This window comes from Ranitomeya imitator, chromosome 4 (assembly GCF_032444005.1).
Source record: "Ranitomeya imitator isolate aRanImi1 chromosome 4, aRanImi1.pri, whole genome shotgun sequence".
In the NCBI taxonomy this organism is placed as follows: domain Eukaryota; kingdom Metazoa; phylum Chordata; class Amphibia; order Anura; family Dendrobatidae; genus Ranitomeya; species Ranitomeya imitator.
Window position 1 is genome coordinate 550,074,488 of NC_091285.1, and position 25,643 is coordinate 550,100,130.

Genomic DNA, 25,643 nt, shown 5'->3' on the forward strand with positions numbered 1-25,643 from the left:
ACATGCAGCTCCATTGGCTTGAACATATTCTTGCAGTTACTTTTTTAAGTACAGAGTCAAAGATTTTCTGTCGTATAAAAAACTAATTAAAAACACTGCTTCGCATCTGCACTAAAAAGGCATCTAATAAAGGGAAAACACATAAAGTATCAAAAATGCAATAATTAGATGATTGCTAATGTGTAGTTTGGTGCGGACAGCTGCAGAAATGTTCAGAAAAAGAAACAGTATTTACACAATGTGTGAACATTGCCTTAGGCTACGTTCACATTTGCGTTGCTGGGCGCAGCGTCGTCGACGCATACCGACGCATGCGTCATGCGCCCCTATCTTTAACATGGGGGGTGCATGGACATGCGCTGGTATGCGTTGTACTGCGGTTTATGACGCATGCGTCATATAGACGCACAAGACAGGGCGCAGAAGACGCTACTTGTAGCGTTTTCCCTGCGCCGAAATTCTTGATCTATAGGGTCTTATGACAATGCATGCGTCGCAAAACGCAGCGTTGTGTATTTGCGTTGTTGGTTGCGTCACGTCGCCGACGCTGAGCCCAACAACGCAAATGTGAACGTAGCCTTACAGACACAAAAAAGGAAGCTATCGTACAATGAAGCTTACTTAAAAATGAGAAAGTTCTAGCTGTTACAACAAGAATAAACGGATAAAAAAAAACATAGGTCCTAACTGAAGATGATTTGATGAGTTCACAAGGACTCCGGTCCAACATCCAGGTCAGTGCTAACTTTCTGCTTTCTCTGGTGCTGTATTTGCTTTGTCAGAGCTGGCGCAACACCATCTGTGCAAAATGACAGATGACGTTGTAGCAGCCCTAGCTAATCAAGAGCTGCCCCAGGGACATTGGAAGGTAAGAGATTTGTGGGCCTCTCATCCAGCAGCCAGATACCATTTACCTGTTTGCTGGATCCGAGTCCCTCAAATGGATCTGCTCATCCTTTGTCCTAACCTTCCCGGGATACAACTAGACAGTCCTGGATTGAGTCTGCTACCCTGTAGTTTTTGGCAGTTTACTGAATGTTCCTCACAGCCAAAGCCTCCTTTGGCATCTCCTACCAGGGTAGAAGGAAATGTTAAAAAGTTGTGGCTAGCTAGGAGTGTAGTCAAAATTTGCCATGGTGCTCCCCACAGTTTGTTGCTCTTTCTTTTCTTTTGGAAGATATGATTTATGGTCAGGGGCGGACTGGGACTAAAATTCAGCCCTGGCATTTGAAGTTACACAGGCCCACTTGTCACATGGTGACTGTATAATATCTTTGAACACTTGTAGGCAGGGCCGGTTTTAGGCAAAGTGGGGCCTGAAGCAAAGTTTAAAATGGGGCCCCAAATGCTAACATATTGCACATCACACAAAAGCATTTCTGTTGTATTTACATGCGTTGATCTCAGGCCGCTAAATGAGTTTGATCGACAATACTGAAGTTGTTCAACGCTTGTTTGCTGGCCTCTTTCCACCAGTTGAGGAATAATGATTGGACAGAACTAGAGTTGAGCGACCTTGACCTTTTTAGAGTCGAGCCGGGTTTCGCGAAACCCGACTATCTCAAAAGTCGGGTCGAGTGAAATCGGCCGATTATGACGTAAAGTCGGGATCGACCGAAACACGAAACCCAATGCAAGTCAATGGGGCAGCATAGTCGGCAGTGAGTGGGGGCCAGGAAAACACCTAGAGTGCCCATTTTAATGTCAAAACCATCCATTCTTCTTAATGAAGCTTGTCAAGCGTAATTTACCTTATAATAATTGGAAGGCATTTGAAATTGGGGGTCATTTGGCTAAAGTTGTGGTGGGTAGGGCTGGTTCAAGTAATTAGTGGGCCCAGGAAATCTGGACCACGTCACGGCAGTGGAGCAGGGAGAGGTAAGTATTTCAACTTTGCAAGTGCTGTGAACCTGAGCAAGCAGGGGGGGCCCACTCGTTGGCATTGGCACTGGCACAGGGCCCCTCAAAGTACAGCGGTGTGTTTGCATGGCGGGGGCGCCTCCCACCGGCAGCAACACTTTTGCGTACTATGAGAGGCCCTGTGCCAGTGACGTCGCCAACTAGTATTCCTCCCCCCACCTGATGAAGGAACCTGCACTTTCATCTGCACCTTCCTCTTTGTCCCCGTGTAAGGTGGTATGGTATGCGGGAAGAGCAACCTGACTTTCAGCAGGGTCACAATGTTGTTGTGTAGCGTGCACGGGGAATGTTGCGTTATGGGTCAATGTACCAGCAGACTCATCTATCACTGGCTGGGCAATGGGCAGGATGAGGAGGAAACACAGATATAGGCCCAAAGAATAAAGTTGGCTAAATGCAGTTCAAAATTGGTAACACAGGAATAACCAGGGGGCATTGCAGTGGAGGACAACTGGAATGAGAGGCTGACACAGAGAGTAGGCCAAATCAGTAAGTAGTCGAAATGCAGTTCAAAATTGGCAACCGTAGTAAACAGGCGGCACAGCTTTGTTCAGTGGAGGAGAACAGCAAGGAGTGGCAGACACCGATAGTAGGCCCCAACCCAACTAGTAGGCCAAATGCAGTCTAACATTAACAACTACTTAACGAGCGCCTGAAAACAGAATTTCAGGACAGGAAACCAGGAGAACAGCAAGGAGCGGCAGACACTGTTAGTAGGCCCCAAACCAACTAGTACGCCAAATGCAGTTGTTCCATTTAACCACAATTTAACGAGAGCCTGAAGATAGAAGCTCAGGAAAGGCAACCTGGAGAACACCTTGGAGTGGAACACACCATCTCTCTCCACCCCATACCCATTTTGTAGGCCTAATGCAGTGTAGTTTTCTACAACTACTAAACGAGAGTCGGAAGACCGAAGCAATGGCAAGGAAACCTGGGGAACACCTTGGAGTGTAACACACCATCTCTCTCCACCCGATACCCATTTTGTAGGCCTAATGCAGTGTAGTTTTCTACAACTACTAAACGAGAGTCGGAAGATCGAAGCAATGGCGAGGAAACCTGGAGAACACCTTGGAGTGTAACACACCATCTCTCTCCACCCCATAGCCAATTTGGAGGCCTAATGCAGTGTAGTTTCCAACAACTACTAAACGAGAGCATTAAGATCGAAGCTCTGGAAAGGCAACCTGGAGAACACCTTGTAGTGTAACACACCATCTCTCTCCACCCGATACCCATTTTGTAGGCCTAATGCAGTGTAGTTTTCTACAACTACTGAACGAGAGTCGGAAGACCGAAGCAATGGCAAGGAAACCTGGGGAACACCTTGGAGTGTAACACACCATCTCTCTCCACCCGATACCCATTTTGTAGGCCTAATGCAGTGTAGTTTTCTACAACTACTAAACGAGAGTCGGAAGACCGAAGCAATGGCAAGGAAACCTGGGGAACACCTTGGAGTGTAACACACCATCTCTCTCCACCCGATACCCATTTTGTAGGCCTAATGCAGTGTAGTTTTCTACAACTACTAAACGAGAGTCGGAAGACCGAAGCAATGGCAAGGAAACCTGGGGAACACCTTGGAGTGTAACACACCATCTCTCTCCACCCGATACCCATTTTGTAGGCCTAATGCAGTGTAGTTTTCTACAACTACTAAACGAGAGTCTGAAGACCGAAGCAATGGCAAGGAAACCTGGGGAACACCTTGGAGTGTAACACACCATCTCTCTCCACCCGATACCCATTTTGTAGGCCTAATGCAGTGTAGTTTTCTACAACTACTAAACGAGAGTCGGAAGACCGAAGCAATGGCAAGGAAACCTGGGGAACACCTTGGAGTGTAACACACCATCTCTCACCACCCGATACCCATTTTCTAGGCCTAATGCAGTGTAGTTTTGTACAACTACTAAACGAGAGTCGGAAGACCGAAGCAATGGCAAGGAAACCTGGGGAACACCTTGGAGTGTAACACACCATCTCTCTCCACCCGATACCCATTTTGTAGGCCTAATGCAGTGTAGTTTTGTACAACTACTAAACAAGAGTCGGAAGACCGAAGCAATGGCAAGGAAACCTGGGGAACACCTTGGAGTGTAACACACCATCTCTCTCCACCCGATACCCATTTTGTAGGCCTAATGCAGTGTAGTTTTCTACAACTACTAAACGAGAGTCGGAAGACCGAAGCAATGGCAAGGAAACCTGGGGAACACCTTGGAGTGTAACACACCATCACTCTCCACCCAAACCTGGGGAACACCTTGGAGTGTAACACACCATCTCTCTCCACCCCATACCCAATTTGTAGGCCTAATGCAGCCTACTTTCCGACAACTACTAAACGAGAGCATGAAGATCGAAGCTCAGGAAAGGCAACCTGGGGAACACCTTGGAGTGTAACACACCCTCTCTCTACACCACGGAAGGGCTGATTCTTAGGAAGGAAGGCTGTCGGAAAGAAGCAGGGCGCGTCCGAGGGTGATTATATTCTTATTAGGTATATACTCACCCTCGGACGCGCCCTGCTTCTTTATTTGTAATGAATGTTTATTTGCAATGTGGTTTTGACTTACTCTATTTTTTTGGTAAATAATGATTTTATTATTTTCATTGTTTTGCATCTTCTTGGCAATAATATAAAGAAGACGCGACAGGACAACACTCGGTGGATGCCATATCTGTGTTTTAAATTGAAAAAAACTTTCAGTTAACTACTTGCAGGAGAAAGTTATTGTAGCTGGTGGCCATTTTTAGTACTGTACCAGATTTTTGTTGTATGTGTTTGTTTTTAATGTTAAAATGTCTGCATTTGATATCTCTCCAGTATTTTCTTTTTTATAAGCAAAATACTTATTTTTATATTTTCTGATGTTGGTTCAAGGGGTACACGGGCAGCAGTAGACAGGTCAGTGGAGGCCTAGTGGAAGGAGGGACCGCAGACAGGCTTCAAAGGCCTAACATAATAAATTGGGCTGGCTGTAGGCAATTTAAAATTGGTTCCAGGGGAACACGGGCAGCAGTGGCCTGGTCTGTGTAGTAGTAGTGGAAAGAACGGGCCGCAGACAGGCTTCGAAGGCCTAACATAACAAAAATTGGGATGTAGGCAATTTACAATTGGTTCCAGGGGAACACGGACAGCAGTAGACAGGTCAGTGGAGGCCTAGTGGAAGGAGGGACCGCAGACAGGCTTCGAAGGCCGAACATAATAAATTGGGCTTGCTGTCGGCAATTTTAAATTGGTTCCAGGGGAACACGGGCAGCAGTGGCCTAGTCAGTGTAGTAGTAGTGGAAAGAACGGGCCGCAGACAGGCTTCGAAGGCCTAACATAACAAAAATTGGGATGTAGGCAATTTACAATTGGTTCCAGGGGAACACGGACAGCAGTAGACAGGTCAGTGGAGGCCTAGTGGAAGGAGGGACCGCAGACAGGCTTCGAAGCCCTAACATAATAAATTGGGCTGGCTGTAGGCAATTTAAAATTGGTTCCAGGGGAACACGGGCAGCAGTGGCCTGGTCAGTGTAGTAGTAGTGGAAAGAACGGGCCGCAGACAGGCTTCGAAGGCCTAACATAACAAAAATTGGGCTGTAGGCAATTTAAAATTGGTTCCAGGGGAACACGGGCAGCAGTAGACAGGTCAGTGGAGGCCTAGTGGAAGGAGGGACCGCAGACAGGCTTCGAAGCCCTAACATAATAAATTGGGCTTGCTGTCGGCAATTTTAAATTGGTTCCAGGGGAACACGGGCGGCAGTATCCAGGTCAGTGTAGTAGTAGTGGAAAGAATGGGCCGCAGACAGGCTTAGAAGGCCTATCATAACAAAAATTGGGCTGTAGGCAATTTAAAATTGGTTCCAGGGGAACACGGGCAGCAGTAGACAGGTCAGTGGAGGCCTAGTGGAAGGAGGGACCGCAGACAGGCTTCGAAGCCCTAACATAATAAATTGGGCTGGCTGTAGGCAATTTAAAATTGGTTCCAGGGGAACACGGGCGGCAGTAGCCAGGTCAGTGTAGTAGTAGTGGAAAGAACGGGCCGCAGACAGGCTTCGAAGGCCTAACATAACAAAAATTGGGCTGTAGGCAATTTAAAATTGGTTCCAGGGGAACACGGGCAGCAGTAGACAGGTCAGTGGAGGCCTAGTGGAAGGAGGGACCGCAGACAGGCTTCGAAGCCCTAACATAATAAATTGGGCTTGCTGTCGGCAATTTTAAATTGGTTCCAGGGGAACACGGGCGGCAGTAGCCAGGTCAGTGTAGTAGTAGTGGAAAGAACGGGCCACAGACAGGCTTCGAAGGCCTAACATAACAAAAATTGGGCTGTAGGCAATTTAAAATTGTTTCCAGGGGAACACGGGCAGCAGTAGACAGGTCAGTGGAGGCCTAGTGGAAGGAGGGACCACAGACAGGCTTCGAAGCCCTAACATAATAAATTGGGCTGGCTGTAGGCAATTTAAAATTGGTTCCAGGGGAACACGGGCAGCAGTAGACAGGTCAGTGGAGGCCTAGTGGAAGGAGGGACCGCAGACAGGCTTCGAAGGCCTAACATAATAAATTGGGCTGGCTGTAGGCAATTTAAAATTGGTTCCAGGGGAACACGGGCAGCAGTGGCCTGGTCAGTGTAGTAGTAGTGGAAAGAACGGGCCGCAGACAGACTTCGAAGGCCTAACATAACAAAAATTGGGCTGTAGGCAATTTAAAATTGGTTCCAGGGGAACACGGGCAGCAGTAGACAGGTCAGTGGAGGCCTAGTGGAAGGAGTGACCGCAGACAGGCTTCGAAGTCCTAACATAAGAAAAATGTCAATACAATGGTATTGACAGTGCCAGGCATTGAAGGATGTCAGCGCATAGACTAAACATTGGTGGAGCTGTGAGAGAAAATTTTGCAAGTGGTAGAGCACTGTTTGAGCTGGGGGGGGGGGACTGTCTTGTGGCCGGCGGTACAGGCCCAGGGCCCCTCATATTACAACGGTGTGTCTGACGTTGGGTGCGCACCACCACCGCCAGACACTTTATTGTACTATGAGGGACCTAGTGGCAGTGCCATCGACCAAAAGCGGGCACACCCACCTCCTCAGACAAACAGTACTCTCACGGGTGCTAGCGCCAAGTGGCGATACCACGGCCCCGTGTGGGGACTTTGGCCATTTAGGGAGGTGTTAACATGTCGGATGCTGGACAATCAGGTGCTGCAAATTACGAGATTGGAAAAATCGTTCAGAATAGTCCACAGGCAAGACCTTTACATAGGAAAGCTAGGTGTCAGCCGGGCAAGGTGGGGCAAAAGATTTCGAAATCCAGTTGTGGTTCATTTTAATGAAGGTTAGATCATCTACATTTTGGGTAGCCAGACGAGTCCTTTTTTCTGTTAGTATTGAACCTGCAGCACTTAATACTCTTTCTGATAGGACACTAGCTGCCGGGCAAGCAAGCTCCTGCAATGCATATTCTGCCAATTCTGGCCAGGTGTCTAATTTTGATGCCCAGTAATCAAATGGGAATGACGGTTGAGGGAGAACGTCGATAAGGGATGAAAAATAGTTAGTAACCATACTGGACAAATGTTGTCTCCTGTCACTTTGAATTGATGCTGCAGTACCTGTCCTGTCTGCGGTCATAGCAAAATCACTCCACAACCTGGTCAGAAAACCCCTCTGGCCAACGCCACTTCTGATTTCTGCCCCTCTAACACCTCTGGTCTGCTGGCCCCTGCAGCTCGTGTTAGAACGATCACGGGCGCTGTGTGCAGGGAATGCCAGAAGCAAACGGTCAACAAGAGTTGATTGTTTGGTTGCTAATATTAGTTCCAAGTTCTCATGTGGCATTATATTTTGCAATTTGCCTTTATAGCGAGGATCAAGGAGGCAGGCCAACCAGTAATCGTCATCGTTCATCATTTTTGTTATGCGTGTGTCCCTTTTGAGGATACGTAAGGCATAATCCGCCATGTGGCCCAAAGTTCCAGTTCTCAAATCTGTGGTTGTGCTTGGTTGAGGGGCAGTTTCAGGCAAATCCACGTCACTTGTGTCCCTCCAAAAACCAGAACCCGGCCTTGCCGCGCCAACAATTTCCACTGGCCCCGGAAAAGCTTCCTCATTAAAAATATAATCATCCCCATCATCCTCCTCGTCCTCCTCCTCCTGTTCGCCCGCTACCTCGTCCTGTACACTGCCCTGGCCAGACAATGGCTGACTGTCATCAAGGCTTTCCTCTTCCTCAGCTGCAGACGCCTGATCCTTTATGTGCGTCAAACTTTGCATCAGCAGACGCATTAGGGGGATGCTCATGCTTATTATGGCGTTGTCTGCACTAACCAGCCGTGTGCATTCCTCAAAACACTGAAGGACTTGACACATGTCTTGAATCTTCGACCACTGCACACGTGACAACTCCATGTCTGCCATCCTACTGCCTGCCCGTGTATGTGTATCCTCCCACAAAAACATAACAGCCCGCCTCTGTTCACACAGTCTCTGAAGCATGTGCAGTGTTGAGTTCCACCTTGTTGCAACGTCTATGATTAGGCGATGCTGGGGAAGGTTCAAAGAACGCTGATAGGTCTGCATACGGCTGGAGTGTACGGGCGAACGGCGGATATGTGAGCAAAGTCCACGCACTTTGAGGAGCAGGTCGGATAACCCCGGATAACTTTTCAGGAAGCACTGCACCACCAGGTTTAAGGTGTGAGCCAGGCAAGGAATGTGTTTCAGTTGGGAAAGCGAGATGGCAGCCATGAAATTCCTTCCGTTATCACTCACTACCTTGCCTGCCTCAAGATCTACAGTGCCCAGCCACGACTGCGTTTCTTTCTGCAAGAACTCGGACAGAACTTCAGCGGTGTGTCTGTTGTCGCCCAAACACTTCATAGCCAATACAGCCTGCTGACGTTTGCCAGTAGCTGCCCCATAATGGGAGACCTGGTGTGCAACAGTGGCAGCTGCGGATGGAGTGGTTGTGCGACTGCGGTCTGTGGACGAGGTCTCGCTTCTGCAGGAGGACGAGGAGGAGGAGGAGGGGGTGCGAACGGCTACAGCCAACTGTTTCCTAGACCGTGGGCTAGGCAGAACTGTCCCAAACTTGCTGTCCCCTGTGGACCCTGCATCCACCACATTTACCCAGTGTGCCGTGATGGACACGTAACGTCCCTGGCCATGCCTACTGGTCCATGCATCTGTTGTCAGGTGCACCTTTGTGCTCACAGATTGCCTGAGTGCATGGACGATGCGCTCTTTAACATGCTGGTGGAGGGCTGGGATGGCTTTTCTGGAAAAAAAGTGTCGACTGGGTAGCTCGTAGCGTGGTACAGCGTAGTCCATCAGGGCTTTGAAAGCTTCGCTTTCAACTAACCGGTAGGGCATCATCTCTAACGAGATTAGTCTAGCTATGTGGGCGTTCAAACCCTGTGTACGCGGATGCGAGGCTAAGTACTTCCTTTTTCTAACCATAGTCTCATGTAGGGTGAGCTGGACTGGAGAGCTGGAGATCGTGGAACTAGCGGGGGTGCCGGTGGACATGGCAGACTGAGAGACGGTGGGAGATGGTATTGTTGCCGCCGGTGCCCTAGATGCAGTGTTTCCTACTACGAAACTGGTGATTCCCTGACCCTGACTGCTTTGGCCTGGCAAAGAAACCTGCACAGATACTGCAGGTGGTGCAGAAAATGGTGGCCCTACACTGCCGGAAGGGATGTTGCGTTGATGACTAGCTTCATTGGCCGAGGGTGCTACAACCTTAAGGGACGTTTGGTAGTTAGTCCAAGCTTGCAAATGCATGGTGGTTAAATGTCTATGCATGCAACTTGTATTGAGACTTTTCAGATTCTGCCCTCTGCTTAAGGTAGTTGAACATTTTTGACAGATGACTTTGCGCTGATCAATTGGATGTTGTTTAAAAAAATGCCAGACTGCACTCTTTCTAGCATCGGATACCTTTTCAGGCATTGCAGACTGAGCTTTAACCGGATGGCCACGCTGTCCTCCAACAGGTTTTGACTTTGCCACGCGTTTTGGGCAAGATACGGGCCCGGCAGATGGAACCTGTTGCGATGTTGATGCCTGCTGCGGCCCCTCCTCCTCCGCTTCAGAACTGCTGCCGCCTGCACCCTGTTCCCCCAATGGCTGCCAATCGGGGTCAAGAACTGGGTCATCTATTACCTCTTCTTGTAGCTCGTGTGCAACTTCGTCTGTGTCACCGTGTCGGTCGGTGGTATAGCGTTCGTGATGGGGCAACATAGTCTCATCAGGGTCTGATTCTTGATCAGCACCCTGCGAGGGCAATGTTGTGGTCTGAGTCAAAGGACCAGCATAGTAATCTGGCTGTGGCTGTGCATCAGTGCACTCCATGTCAGATTCAACTTGTAATGGCCATGGACTGTTAACTGCTTCACTTTCTAAGCCAGGGACGGTATGTGTAAAGAGCTCAATGGAGTAACCCGTTGTGTCGCCTGCTGCATTCTTCTCTGTTGTTGTTTTTGCTGAAGAGGACAAGGGAGCGACTTGTCCCTGACCGTGAACATCCACTAACGACGCGCTGCTTTTACTTTTACCAGTTTCACGAGAGGAGGCAAAAGAGCTAGAGGCTGAGTCAGCAAGATAAGCCAAAACTTGCTCTTGCTGCTCCGGCTTTAAAAGCGGTTTTCCTACTCCCAGAAAAGGGAGCGTTCGAGGCCTTGTGTAGCCAGACGACGAACCTGGCTCCACAGCTCCAGACTTAGGTGCAATATTTTTTTTCCCACGACCACCTGATGCTCCACCACTACCACTACCCTCATTACCAGCTGACAATGAACGCCCCCGGCCACGACCTCTTCCACCAGACTTCCTCATTGTTTTAAAAATGTTACCAAACTAACGGTATTTGTTGCTGTCACACAACTTACACGGTGAGCTATAACTTCAGTATGATTTAGCTACCCCTTTACAGGTGGGTGAGACCACAACGAAAATCAGGCACAATGTTACACACTCTGTTGTTGGTGGCAACAAATGAGAGAAATGCCACACACGCAGGACTGTCACTGAAGCGCAAATGTAAATATTAATCTCCCACTGATTTTTTTTTTTTTTTTAAAAGGGAGACTTTAGAAAAAAGAAATAATAAAAAAAAATGATTTTTTAAGGAAGAATTTATAAACCAAATAAAATGAAATGATTGTTTCAGGGAGAATTTAGAAAACAAATAAAAAAAAAATAGGCTTTCTATGGCCCACTGAGTGAGAGAGGACGCACACAGGAGTCAGGAGTGGCACACAAGCCCAGAGGCCAATATTTATCTCCCACTGATTGATTTAGTGATTTTTTCAGGTAGATTTTGGAACCCAAATCAAGCAAAAAAATTAATAGGCTTTCTATGGCCCACAATTGGAGAGAGAGAGATGGCACACCCAGGAGTCAAGACTGGCACACAAGCAAAAAGGGCAATATTAATCTCCCACTGATTTGATTTTTTTTTTTTTTTTTCAGGGAGACTTTAGAAAAAAAAATACAAAAAAAATGATTTTTTCAGGAATAATTTAGAAACCAAATAAAATAAAATGATTTTTTCAGGGAGAATTTAGAAAACAAATAAAACAAAAAATAGGCTTTCTAGGGCCCACTGAGTGAGAGATGACACACACAGGAGTCAGGAGTGGCACACAAGCCCAGAGGCCAATATTTATCTCCCACTGATTGATTTAGTGATTTTTTCAGGTAGATTTTGGAACCCAAATCAAGCAAAAAAGTAAATAGGCTTTCTATGGCCCACAATTGGAGAGAGAGAGAGAGAGATGGCACACCCAGGAGTCAAGACTGGCACACAAGCAGAAAGGGCAATATTAATCTCCCACTGATTTGATTTTTTTTTTTTTTCAGGGAGACTTTAGAAAAAAAAATACAAAAAAATGAATTTTTCAGGAAGAATTTATAAACCAAATAAAATGAAATGATTGTTTCAGGGAGAATTTAGAAAACAAATAAAAAAAAAATAGGCTTTCTATGGCCCACTGAGTGAGAGAGGACGCACACAGGAGTCAGGAGTGGCACACAAGCCCAGAGGCCAATATTTATCTCCCACTGATTGATTTAGTGATTTTTTCAGGTAGATTTTGGAACCCAAATCAAGCAAAAAAAATAAATAGGCTTTCTATGGCCCACAATTGGAGAGAGAGAGAGAGATGGCACACCCAGGAGTCAAGACTGGCACACAAGCAGAAAGGGCAATATTAATCTCCCACTGATTTGATTTTTTTTTTTTTTTTCAGGGAGACTTTAGAAAAAAAAAATACAAAAAAATGAATTTTTCAGGAAGAATTTAGAAACCAAATAAAATGAAATGATTGTTTCAGGGAGAATTTAGAAAACAAATAAAAAAAAATAGGCTTTCTATGGCCCACTGAGTGAGAGAGGACGCACACAGGAGTCAGGAGTGGCACACAAGCCCAGAGGCCAATATTTATCTCCCACTGATTGATTTAGTGATTTTTTCAGGTAGATTTTGGAACCCAAATCAAGCAAAAAAATTAATAGGCTTTCTATGGCCCACAATTGGAGAGAGAGAGATGGCACACCCAGGAGTCAAGACTGGCACACAAGCAAAAAGGGCAATATTAATCTCCCACTGATTTGATTTTTTTTTTTTTTTCAGGGAGACTTTAGAAAAAAAAAATACAAAAAAAATGATTTTTTCAGGAATAATTTTGAAACCAAATAAAATAAAATGATTTTTTCAGGGAGAATGTAGAAAACAAATAAAACAAAAAATAGGCTTTCTAGGGCCCACTGAGTGAGAGATGACGCACACAGGAGTCAGTAGTGGCACACAAGCCCAGAGGCCAATATTTATCTCCCACTGATTGATTTAGTGATTTTTTCAGGTAGATTTTGGAACCCAAATCAAGCAAAAAAATAAATAGGCTTTCTATGGCCCACAATTGGAGAGAGAGAGAGAGATGGCACACCCAGGAGTCAAGACTGGCACACAAGCAGAAAGGGCAATATTAATCTCCCACTGATTTGATTTTTTTTTTTTTTTTCAGGGAGACTTTAGAAAAAAAAAATACAAAAAAAAATGATTTTTTCAGGAATAATTTAGAAACCAAATAAAATAAAATGATTGTTTCAGGGAGAATTTAGAATACAAATAAAAAAAAAAATAGGCTTTGTAGGGCCCACTGAGTGAGAGAGGACGCACACAGGAGTCAGGAGTGGCACACAAGCCCAGAGGCCAATATTTATCTCCCACTGATTGATTTATTGATTTTTTCAGGTAGAATTTAGAACCCAAATCAACCAAAAAAATAAATAGGCTTTCTATGGCCCACTATTTGTGAGAGATGGCACGCTCAGGACTGGCACACAAGCCCAGAGGCCAATATTAATCTCCCACTTTTTTTTTTTTTTTCCAGGGAAAATTTATAAACCCAATAAAAAAATAATAAATAGGCTTTCTATGGCCCACTATCTGAGAGAGAGAGATGGCACGCTTAGGACTGGCACACAAGCCCAAAGGCCAATATTAATCTCCCACTGATTGATTTATTGATTTTTTCAGGTAGAATTTAGAACCCAAATCAACCAAAAAAATAAATAGGCTTTCTATGGCCCACTATTTGTGAGAGAGATGGCACGCTCAGGACTGGCACACAAGCCCAGAGGCCAATATTAATCTCCCACTTTTTTTTTTTTTCCAGGGAAAATTTATAAACCCAATAAAAAAAATAATAAATAGGCTTTCTCTGGCCCACTATCTGAGAGAGAGAGATGGCACGCTTAGGACTGGCACACAAGCCCAAAGGCCAATATTATTCTCCCACTGATTGATTTATTAATTTTTTCAGGTAGAATTTAGAACCCAAATCAAGCAAAAAAATTAATAGGCTTTCTATGGCCCACTGAGTGAAAGATGGCACACACAGGAGTCAGGAGTGGCACACAAGCCCTGAGGCCAATATTTTTCTCCCACTGATTGATGTTGTGATTTTTTCAGGTAGATTTTGGAACCCAAATCAAGCAACAAAAATAAATAGGCTTTCTATGGCCCACTGAGTGAGAGATGGCACACACAGGAGTAAGGAGTGGCACACAAGCCCTGAGGCCAATATTTTTCTCCCACTGATTGATGTAGTGATTTTTTCAGGTAGATTTTAGAACCCAAATCAAGCAAAAAAATAAATAGGCTTTCTATGGCCCACTGAGTGAGAGATGACACAGACAGGGATGGCACTCTAGCAGAAATGCCAATCTTAATCTCCCACAAAAAAAAAAAAAAAGGAACTGTCCTTCAATTACTATCTCCCTGCAGTAATCTCAGCCAGGTATGGCAAGCAGCAATAAGGAGTGGACTGATGCACAAATTAAATAAAAAGTGTGGACAAACAAACAAGATAGCTGTGCAGAAAGGAAGGAACAAGAGGATTTGTGCTTTGAAAAAAGCAGTTGGTTTGCACAGCGGCGTACACACAGCAATGCAGCTATCAGGGGGCCTTCTAGGGCAGCCCAATGAGCTACAGCGCTGAGGAAAAAAAAAAAATGTAGCTTCCACTGTCCCTGCACACCGAAGGTTGTGTTGGGCTGTGGAAATCGCTACAGCACAAGCGGTTTGGTGGTTAATGGACCCTGCCTAACGCTATCCCTGCTTCTGACGAAGCGGCAGCAACCTCTCCCTAAGCTCAGATCAGCAGCAGTAACATGGCGGTCGGCGGGAACGCCCCTTTATAGCCCCTGTGACGCCGCGGACAGCAAGCCAATCACTGCAATGCCCTTCTCTAAGATGGTGGGGACCAGGACCTATGTCATCACGCTGCCCACACTCTGCGTTTACCTTCATTGGCTGAGAAATGGCGCTTTTCGCGTCATTGAAACGCGACTTTGGCGCGAAAGTCGCGTACCGCATGGCCGACCCTGCACAGGGGTCGGATCGGGTTTCATGAAACCCGACTTTGCCAAAAGTCGGTGACTTTTGAAAATGAATGACCCGTTTCGCTCAACCCTAGACAGAACGATCACTAATAGATCACTAACAGATCACCATACAGTATCATGTTATCAGCAGCCGTCTACAGTTTACACCAGCGATGTGCTGCTGAGAATGATTTTTGTTCCAGCAAAAACAATCTGAATATGCAGCATTTTACTTGTTTAGTAAAATACACCCCATAGTCCTCCATATATTAAAATACACTGCTCAGTCCTCCATATAGCATAATACACTCCTCATAGTGCTCCATATAGTATAATGCACCGCCATAGTCATCCATGTAGTACAATTCACTTCCCATAGTATAATGCACCCCATAGTTCATATAGTATAACGTATTCCCCATAGTCCTCAATACAGTATAATGCAGCCCACATATAGTACAATGCAGCCACCACCCTACAGAATATAATGCAGCCACCTCAGAGTATAATGCAGCCACCCCATAGAATATAATGCAGCCCCCCTCATAGTTTAATGCAGCCCCCTCATAGAGTATGATGCAATCACCCCTCAAAGAATATAAATATAATACAGCCCCCCATAGAATATAACTCAGCCCCGAATAGAATAGAATACAGCCCACCTCCCCACAGAATATAATGCAGCCCCATCAAAGAGTATGATGCAATCATCCCTCATAAAATCTAATACAGCCCCCCATAGAATATAATACAGCCCACCTCCCCATAATATATAATGTAGCCCCCATAGAATATAATGCAGCCCTCCATAGTATATAACACAGCCTCCCCCATAGAATATAATATACTCCCACAATACTATATAACACAGCCACATACTATATAACATAGCCTCCCCCATAGAATATAATATACCCCCGTAGTACATAGCAAAGCCCCCATAGTATATAGCACAACCCGCATAGTATATAGCACAACCTGCATAGCACATAGAACAACCCGCATAGCAGATAACACAGCCCACGTAGTAGTATACCGCATAGCCCACCCCACACAGTAGTATACAGCACAGCCCATACAGTAGTATACAGCACAGCCCACACAGTAGTATACAGCACAGCCAATGTAGTAGTATACAGCACAGCCCACGTAGCAGTATACAGCACAGTCCACGTAGCAGTATACAGCACAGCCCACATAGTAGTATATCGCATAGCCCACATAGTAGTATATAGCACAGCCCACACAGTAGTATCTAGCACAGCCCACATAGCAGTATGCAGCACAGCTCACATAGTAGTATATAGCACAGCCCACATAGTAGTATATAGCACAGCCCACACAGTAGTATATAGCACAGCCCACATAGTAGTATACAGCACAGCCCGCATCTCTCCCCCCCAGAAAGGCCCCACAGTCCAGTAAAAAAACAAAAAACACACTCTTCACCTCTTCTCGTGCCCGTGTTGCTCGCTGCTCCTGTCTCGACGGTTGTCGCTGCACTGCCTGGGACGTAGTAAGTGCGCGCGCACCCGCAGTGTCAGAGGCAGAGCGGTGAATGATGGGAGAGGGAGCGTCAGCAGACGCTCTCTCCTCCATCATTGCATTCACCTGTTCCTGGCGGCATAGACGCCGGTATAGTTGAATGCGGCCGCAGCGGCGCTGGTGAGTCGGCACGAAGCGGCCCACTACTGGCACCGGCCCTTCAGGCATTTGCCAGAACTGCCCGATGGCCAGTCCAGCCCTGTTTATGGTATACCCTGAACTTCTTTGATTTAGAAGATGACCAACAAGGCATTAGAAGACTGCATAAAATTGCTTCTTAGTTCTACTTTCTGTGTTAGTCACCATTTTACAAAGCTGCTTTCTCTACAAAGGTGTTAAGAAAAAAGTCATAAATATAAAGAAAAACTCTTCTCTGTCAGCAGCAAATATCCAAGTTCATTTAAGCTCTTCTCTGCTGTAAGCAAATCTTTGCAAGTAACAGGCACATTTGTGGATGAACTGCTTCCAAACGCTGTAAAATGACCACTTGGTTTGAGAAAATCCATTTAGACAGTAAGTGTAAGTGATCAGATAGTGGAATATATGCTTCAAATTGCTGCATGTCAGGAGGAAGTATCTGCCACTTGTGATATTATTTTCCAAGGGTGATGCAGTGTCAAGAAAAGAACAGTGAATCCTGAAAGTCATTTTTATATTGTTTGCTGCCCAGAAGTAATATTTCATAACTATTGCTCTCTGGTTGTCACTCATTACCTGAGCCTACCTCAGGATCTAATACTAAGCAATCTGTGACCAAACTACAAGGCATTTAGACACAAGACTCCACTTGCGGCGGATACCGCGTGACTCTCCTGTCTCTTCCTCTCCCGCTAGCCGGACTGACCTACCATTCAAAATTGTTTTCAGTGCAATTTTTCCAGTAAAACTTACATTTTGATGCGAATCAGTCAATTTTTATCGGGGTTCCACTATATACAGTTAGGGCCAGAAATATTTGGACAGTGACACAATTTTCGCGATTTGGGCTCTGCATGCCACCACATTGGATTTGAAATTAAACCTCTACAACAGAATTCAAGTGCAGATTGTAACGTTTAATTTGAAGGGTTGAACAAAAATATCTGATAGAAAATGTAGGAATTGTACACATTTCTTTACAAACACTCCACATTTTAGGAGGTCAAAAGTAATTGGACAAATAAACATAACCCAAACAAAATATTTTTATTTTCAATATTTTGTTGCAAATCCTTTGGAGGCAATCACTGCCTTAAGTCTGGAACCCATGGACATCACCAAACTAAATGCTTTGCCAGGCCTTTACAGCCGCAGCCTTCAGGTCTTGCTTGTTTGTGGGTCTTTCCGTCTTAAGTCTGGATTTGAGCAAGTGAAATGCATGCTCAATTGGGTTTAGATCTGGAGATTGACTTGGCCATTGCAGAATGTTCCACTTTTTGGCACTCATGAACTCCTGGGTAGCTTTGGCTGTATGCTTGGGGTCATTGTCCATCTGTACTATGAAGCGCCGTCCAATCAACTTTGCAGCATTTGGCTGAATCTGGGCTGAAAGTATATACCGGTACACTTCAGAATTCATCCGGCTACTCTTGTCTGCTCTTATGTCATCAATAAACACAAGTGACCCAGTGCCATTGAAAGCCATGCATGCCCATGCCATCACGTTGCCTCCACCATGTTTTACAGAGGATGTGGTGTGCCTTGGATCATGTGCCGTTCCCTTTCTTCTCCAAACTTTTTTCTTCCCATCATTCTGGTACAGGTTGATCTTTGTCTCATCTGTCCATAGAATACTTTTCCAGAACTGAGCTGGCTTCTTGAGGTGTTTTTCTGCAAATTTAACTCTGGCCTGTCTATTTTTGGTATTGATGAATGGTTTGCATCTAGATGTGAACCCTTTGTATTTACTGTCATGGAGTCTTCTCTTTACTGTTGACTTAGAGACAGATACACCTACTTCACTGAGAGTGTTCTGGACTTCAGTTGATGTTGTGAACGGGTTCTTCTTCACCAAATTAAGTATGCGGCGATCATCCACCACTGTTGTCATCCGTGGACGCCCAGGCCTTTTTGAGTTCCCAAGCTCACCAGTCAATTCCTTTTTTCTCAGAATGTACCCAACTGTTGATTTTGCTACTCCAAGCATGTCTGCTATCTCTCTGATGGATTTTTTCTTTTTTTTCAGCCTCAGGATGTTCTGCTTCACCTCAATTGAGAGTTCCTTTGACCGCATGTTGTCTGCTCACAGCAACAGCTTCCAAATGCAAAACCACACACCTGGAATCCACCCCTGACCTTTTAACTACTTCATTGATTACAGGTTAACGAGGGAGACGCCTTCAGAGTTAATTGCAGCCCTTAGAGTCCATTGTCCAATTACTTTTGGTCCCTTGAAAAAGAGGACGCTATGCATTACAGAGCTATGATTCCTAAACCCTTTCTCCGATTTGGATGTGGAAACTATCATATTGCAGCTGGGAGTGTGCACTTTCAGCCCATATTATATATATAATTGTATTTCTGAACATGTTTTTGTAAACAGCTAAAATAACAAAACTTGTGTCACTGTCCAAATATTTCTGGCCCTAACTGTATACCATTCATGCTACATTTAGCACACTGATGAAGGTCTATTGCAGACCGAAACATTTGTGGTTACTGTATGTATATTAAATACCCCCCTTTTTTTGCATCACATTGGAGTGTGCTAGTTGTAACTATTCCACGTATTAAGGTTTGGGAACCTATATCTATGCACCTCCCCTTTTAGGCTGTGCTGAACATTTTCTATATCAGCTCTGTTATCTTATCCTATGCTGGGACATGCTGAGCTGTCAGTGCTTTGATTGTTCAGTGGACCTATCTGAGACTGGTAGGTGCAGAGATTTCCACAGGTGCTCCCTGTTCTTGGTAATTGCCGTGCTATTTAGGTGAGCTGACTGGCCTAGATCACTGCCAGTCAAAGCTTCTTCCAAACTTGTGCTCTCTGGTGCGTGATCTTCTTCTTCTGCTGACCTTTGGACAGTGTCCAGACTACCCGGTCGTTATTGCTTCTTGGCATCTGATATTCTGCTGCTGACCTTTGGTCCGTGTTCAGACTACCCGTTTGTTATTGCCCCTTTACTTATCCACTATTTTTCTGGTATTCTGACCCTGGCATGTGACCTGACATACGACTTCATATTTTCCCTTGGTTTAATACATGCTCTTTTGGTATTGACGCAGTGGGTTGTGACTAGCCTCTCATATACCACTCTGATGTCTCTTAGGACTTTATCAAGCACCATTCAAGCTCTTTAATGCAAACACAGACTTAGTAATGCCAAAGTGCTAACCACTGAGCATTCAGTCATTCAGTAATTAGCTCTGTGGCTTTGCAGCACTGGGGTTCTGGGTTCAAATCCCACAAAGCACAACATCTGAAAGAGTTTGTATGTTCTTCCTGTGTTTGCATAGGTTTCCTCCAGGTACTCTTGTTTACTCCAACTACATACTGATAGGTAATTTAGACTGTGAGCCCCATTGAGGACTGCTATAATTATGTTTGCAAAGTGCGGCAGAATATGATAGCACTATGTGAGAAAAACATTATAATAGCCATAAAAAAGGATGGTAACCCATAATGAGAAATTAAACAAAATTATACATGTTAATCATTTTTGATCATGTGGACCAAACTGTGCAGAACACTTTATCAAACTAACTAGTTTTGCCATTCGAAATTCCCTTCCTGACAGCAGAGGTTGGCTCCCTAAGTTGAAACGGTATGGTGCTCCTGCTCCTCGTCGACTGCCCCTATGTAACCCTACCAGTACTCTGACAAGACATCATCTACAGGTGATAAGACAATATGTAATGAACACATACTGTATAAATATATACAATATAGATACTAATGGGCTGAGGGGTAGATAATTCATATTTTTCAATAATCTGACCATAAAAAACCCTGTCCAAGAAGTCCAAAAAGTAACATACATGATGTCATTGTCAAACAAAGAATACCCTTAAGATCAGAAACAGCTGGTCAAGTGACATTGCAATTAAACCACAAAACATCCATATATCTCACAGTCACATTTCTATGGACATGGACTATCATCTATATATAGAACCTACATGGCCTGAAGAGTTGTGTACTTAGCTTTATGTCATCTTTTTCCGACGTGTTTTCTCCCTCTTTTGGTCATTCAGGGGTTCATTAGGGAATTCCTTCAATCAGGATAAGAAAAGGAGTGCATAATCCGTACTGCAATGAGAATAACTGCTCAAATGCCCAGGCACTATGCCCCCACATACAATATGGGCCTCCACACAACCCCGTACATACAGTATGAATCCACACACAGCCCCCTACATACAGTATGAGCCCCCACATAGCTCCCTATTTACAGTAAGAGCCCCATACAGCTAACTACATAGAGTATGAGCACTGAAATAATTCCCTATATACAGTGTAAGCCTCCACATAGCTCCCTATATACAGTACGATCCCTCATCTAGCCTCCTCTATACAGTATGATTCCCCATATAGTCTCCTATATACAGTATGAGCCCTCATCTAGCCTCCTATATACAATATGAGCCCCTAAATAGCCTACTATATACAGTATGAGTCCCAGATAGCCTCCTATATGCAGTATGAGCCCCCATATAGCCTCCTATATATACAGTATGGTCCCCCACATAGCCTCCTGTATACAGTGTGAGCTTGCACATCCCATACTTATATTAATTTAAAAAAATACATACTCACCTCACTCTCATTCCCCAGGTGCTCTGCTCTGGTCCCCAAGGCTTCTCTTCTAGTCTGGCCAGTGCGCACATGCTAGCATGATGACATAATTGGGTGGGATAGTGCCAGAAGATGATGTCATCGCACTGTCATGTCACAGCAGAGGCAACGAAAGCTCCCGTGGAGCAGCGCTACCATTCTACATCATCGGCAGCTCCAGGAAAGCTCCTTGCTGGGATATGTGTGCCGCAAAACATTATAATGAGGGCAATCTGGCGATGGGTCCCCTCGAGCCTTGAGCCCTGGATGGTAGCCCAGATTGCCGCCATTATAATCCACCTTTTAACAGATTGGCCTGCAGAATTTAGAAACAAACTGAGTTCCTAGATTGGAAAACAATATTTTTTGAATTCCGATGTAGACCCACAATGGGGCAAATTTACTAAGATTGGCGTGAATTGCAATTGACATATACGTAAAGCAAAGTATTTTCTAATATGGGGTGCTGACAGCTCTAAGGCGCATGTCGTAAAGCCCCCTAGTGCTTTAACTGTTCATGCTTTGAAAATAAGTATTTTAATGTCTTATAAAAACCCTGTCTATAAATCAAGAACACAACATTGTTTCCTATTGCATAAATGTTTGCCATGATTTAATCTAGTGTAGAAAGTAAAGAGCTCTCTGGAGTTCTTCAGCAGTAGATACATGGAGAGACACGACTTTACTTCCACAGATTGTGATTGTCATGTCAGGTCTTGCTGTGACTTCTTGCTATGCTTGAGGATTACAATATTTATCAAGTCACTAAAGTTATATAAAAACTCAACTCACATTGATAAATACACTGTTCAAAAAATAAAGGGAACATTAAAATCCCACATCCTAGATATCACTGAATTAAATATTCCAGTTGTAAATCTTTATTCATTACATAGTGGAATGCGTTGAGAAGAATAAAACATAAAAATGATCAACGTAAATCAAAATTAATATCCCATGGAGGTCTGAATTTGGAATGAAACTCAAAATCAGAGTGGAAAATCAAATTACAGGCTGATCCAACTTCAGTGGAAATGCCTCAAGACAAGGAAATAATGCACAGTAGTGTGTGGCCACGAAGTGCCTGTATGACCTCCCTACAACGCCTGGGCATGCTCCTGATGAGGTGGCGGATGGTCTCCTGAGGGATATGCTCCCAGGCCTGGACTAACCGCCAACTCCTGTCTGTGGTACAACGTGACGTTGGTGGATGGTGCGAGACATGATGTCCCAGATGTGTTCAATCGGATTCAGGTCTGGGGAACGGGTGGGCCAGTCCATAGCTTCAATGCCTTCATCTTGCAGGAACTGCTGACACACTCCAGCCACATGACGTCTGGCATTGTCCTGCATTAGGAGGAATCCAGGGCTAACCGCACCAGCATATGGTCTCACAAGGGGTCTGAGAGTCTCATCTCAGAACCTAATGGCAGTCAGGCTGCCTCTCGCGAGCACATGAAGGGCTGTGTGGTCCTCCAAGAATTGCCACCCAACACCATTACTGACCCACTGCCAAGCTGGGCATGCTGAAGGATGTTGCAGGAAGCAGATCGCTCTCCACGGCGTCTCCAGACTATGTCACATCTGTCACATGTGCTCAGTGTGAACCTACTTTCATCTGTGAAGAGCACAGGGCGCCAGTGGCGAATTTGCCAATCCTGGTGTTCTGTAGCCAATGCCAAGCGTCCTGCACGGTGTTGGGGTGTGAGCACATCCCCCGTCTTTGGATGATGGGCTCTCAGGCCATCCTCATGGAGTCGGTTTCTACACATTTGTGCAGACACATGCACATTTGTGGCCTACTGAGGTCATTTTACAGGGCTCTGGCAGTGCTCCTCCTGTTCCTCCTTGCACAAAGGCTGAGGTAGTGGTCCTGCTGCTGGGTTATTGCCCTCCTATGGCCCCCCTGTTTACATACAATGGCATGTAAAAGTTTGGGCACTCCTTGTCAAAATTACTGTTATCGTGAACAGTTAAGGAAGTTGAAAATAGAGTGATCTCTAAAAGGGCTAAAGTTAAAGATGACACATTTCCTTTGTATTTTATGTAAGAAAACATATAGTATCATTTATACATCCAAGAAAGAGCAAAATAAAGCTATAGCCTTAAAATATTAACATTTTTATTTCAATGAGTTTAGACAAGTAAAAAGAATTAGCAAGAGAAGTAGCAAAAAGTTAAAAACTGTGCAGACACAATGTACAAAAAATACGATCGGTCCAGACTGTACAGCAATGACGCCAAGGGTTAAATAACAAAAACATAAAAGTATGCGTAAGTGCAATGTGCAGCCAAGAGTGTATAAGGGACACTTCTTATGGCAAGTACGTACAATGTAGTGCTGTAGTGCACTGTGCCCAAATAATGGGGAAGGGCAAGTGGGGAGGGACTATTATGCTTTATATAATAGCTGGATGTCTCAGTATAATGTATGGCCTAATGTGGCAGCAGAAAAGCATGTTAGCCCAAATGAGAACAAAGCATCAGAATAAACCATTTGTGGCGAAGGCACATTACCTTTCAGGCGTGGACCGATTCCCCGACGCGCGTTTCGCGTGTAGCTTTTACGAGGGGTGATGTGTGTGTGTGATGTGCTTGCAGCTTTTATCATGTGCGGACATTACTGGCAGCGGCTGGGGCAGCGCTCCGGCCGGGCATTTCCGCCGACGTCACTGGGTCTCAGCGTCATGTGGCATCGGAGCTCCTGAGAAGGCTGTGGGCGGTTCCTAGGCATGGTTCTTTTTTGAAGTTACTTATATAGTATCATTTGTTGTCATTTAATAGCAGCAATGGGTAGTATATAGAATTCACTAGATGTAAACACGCTATAGCAATATGTGGTAGCCTAAAACGTTGTTCCCAATGCGTTTCCGCTATAAAAATATTTTTCACTGGAGTCTTATATTTGATCAGTCGGAAACCGACCCACCTTCACCCCAGCATGTCATCGCTGGTCATTACCACTACATGCTAGAGGTAATTGTTAACTCACTGACTGTTGACTCATGTGCAGTCTGTGATCTGCTAGTATACACAAGTCTTTTTCAAACTTGCTGTTGCTTAGTTCCATAACTCCCATTCTGTAGATGTAATCTTTGTTTTTCTTGTCCATACAGTGCCTTGTGAAAGTATTCGGCCCCCTGGAACTTTTCAACCTTTTCCCATATATCATGCTTCAAACATGAAGATACCAAAGGTAAATTTTTGGTGAAGAATCAACAACAAGTTCAACACAATTGTGAAGTTGAATGAAATTTACTGGTTATTTAACATTTTTGTGGAAATTCAAAAACTGAAAAGTGGGGCGTGCAATATTATTTGGCCCCTTTACCTTAATATTTTGTTGCGCCACCTTTTGCTACGATTACAGCTGCAAGTCACTTGGGGTATGTATCTGTCAGTTTTGTACATCGAGAGACTGAAATTCTTGCCCATTCTTCCTTGGCAAACAGCTCGAGCTCAGGGAGGTTTGATGGAGATCGTTTGTGAACAGCAGTTTGCAGCTCTTTCCACAGATTCTCGATTGGATTGAGGGCTGGACTTTGACTTGGCCATTCTAACACCTGGATACGTTTATTTGTGAACCATTCCATTGTAGATTTTGCTTTATGTTTGGGATCATTGTCTTGTTGGAAGACAAATCTCCATTCCAGTCTCAAGTCTTTTGCAGACTCCAACAGGTTTTCTTCAAGAATGGTCCTGTATTTGGATCCATCCATCTTCCCATCAATTTTAACCATCTTCCCTGTCCCTGCTGAAGACAAGCAGGCCCAAACCATGATGCTGCTACCACCCTGTTTGACAGTGGGGATGGTGGGTTCAGGGTGATGAGCTGTGTTGCCTTTATGCCAAACATATTGTTTGGCATTGTTGTCAAAAAGTTCGATTTTGGATTCATCTGACCAGAGCACCTTCTTCCACATGTTTGGTGTGTCTCGCAGGTGGCTTGTTGCAATCTTTAAACAACGCTTTTTATGGATATCTTTGAAAAATGGCTTTCTTCTTGCCACTCTTCCATAAAGGCCAGATTTGTGCAGTGTATGACTGATTGTTGTCCTATGGACAGACTGTCCCACCTCAGCTGTAGATCTCTGCATTTCATCCAGAGTGATCATGGGCCTCTTGGCTGCATTTCTGATCAGTCTTCTCCTTGTTTGAGATGAAAATTTATAGGGACGGCAGGGTCTTGGTAGATTTGCAGTGGTATGATACTCCTTCCATTTCAATATGATCGCTTGCACAGTGCTCCTTGGGATGTTTAAAGTTTTGGAAATCATTTTGTATCCAAATCCGGCTTTAAACTTCTCCACAACAGTATCACTGACCTGCCTGTTGTGTTCCTTGGTCTTCATGATGCTCTCTGTGTTTCAACAGAACCCTGAGGCTATCACAGAGCAGATGCATTTATACGGAGACTTGATTACACACATGTGGATTATATTTATCATCATTAGGCATTTAGGACAACACTGGATCATTCAGAGATCCACAATGAACTTTTGGAGAGAGTTTGGTGACCAGTAGAAGCGCCACTGCAGCAC

At 44.8% G+C, this 25,643-nt stretch overlaps 1 protein-coding gene across 2 annotated transcripts in view; it reads left to right on the plus strand.

Annotated features, from left to right (window-relative positions):
• The window catches only part of SV2B (synaptic vesicle glycoprotein 2B), a 322,088-nt gene that overhangs the window by 71,334 nt on the left and 225,111 nt on the right, over nt 1-25,643 (plus strand). Inside the window, exon 1 of one of the 2 annotated variants that reach the window (XM_069766260.1) lies at nt 24,219-24,298. The exons of the other annotated variant lie outside the window; for it this stretch is intronic. The gene's annotated coding sequence lies outside the window, so the exon portion shown is untranslated. Of the gene's footprint in view, nt 1-24,218; nt 24,299-25,643 lie in introns of those variants that run through there. 2 annotated transcript variants of the gene reach the window in all.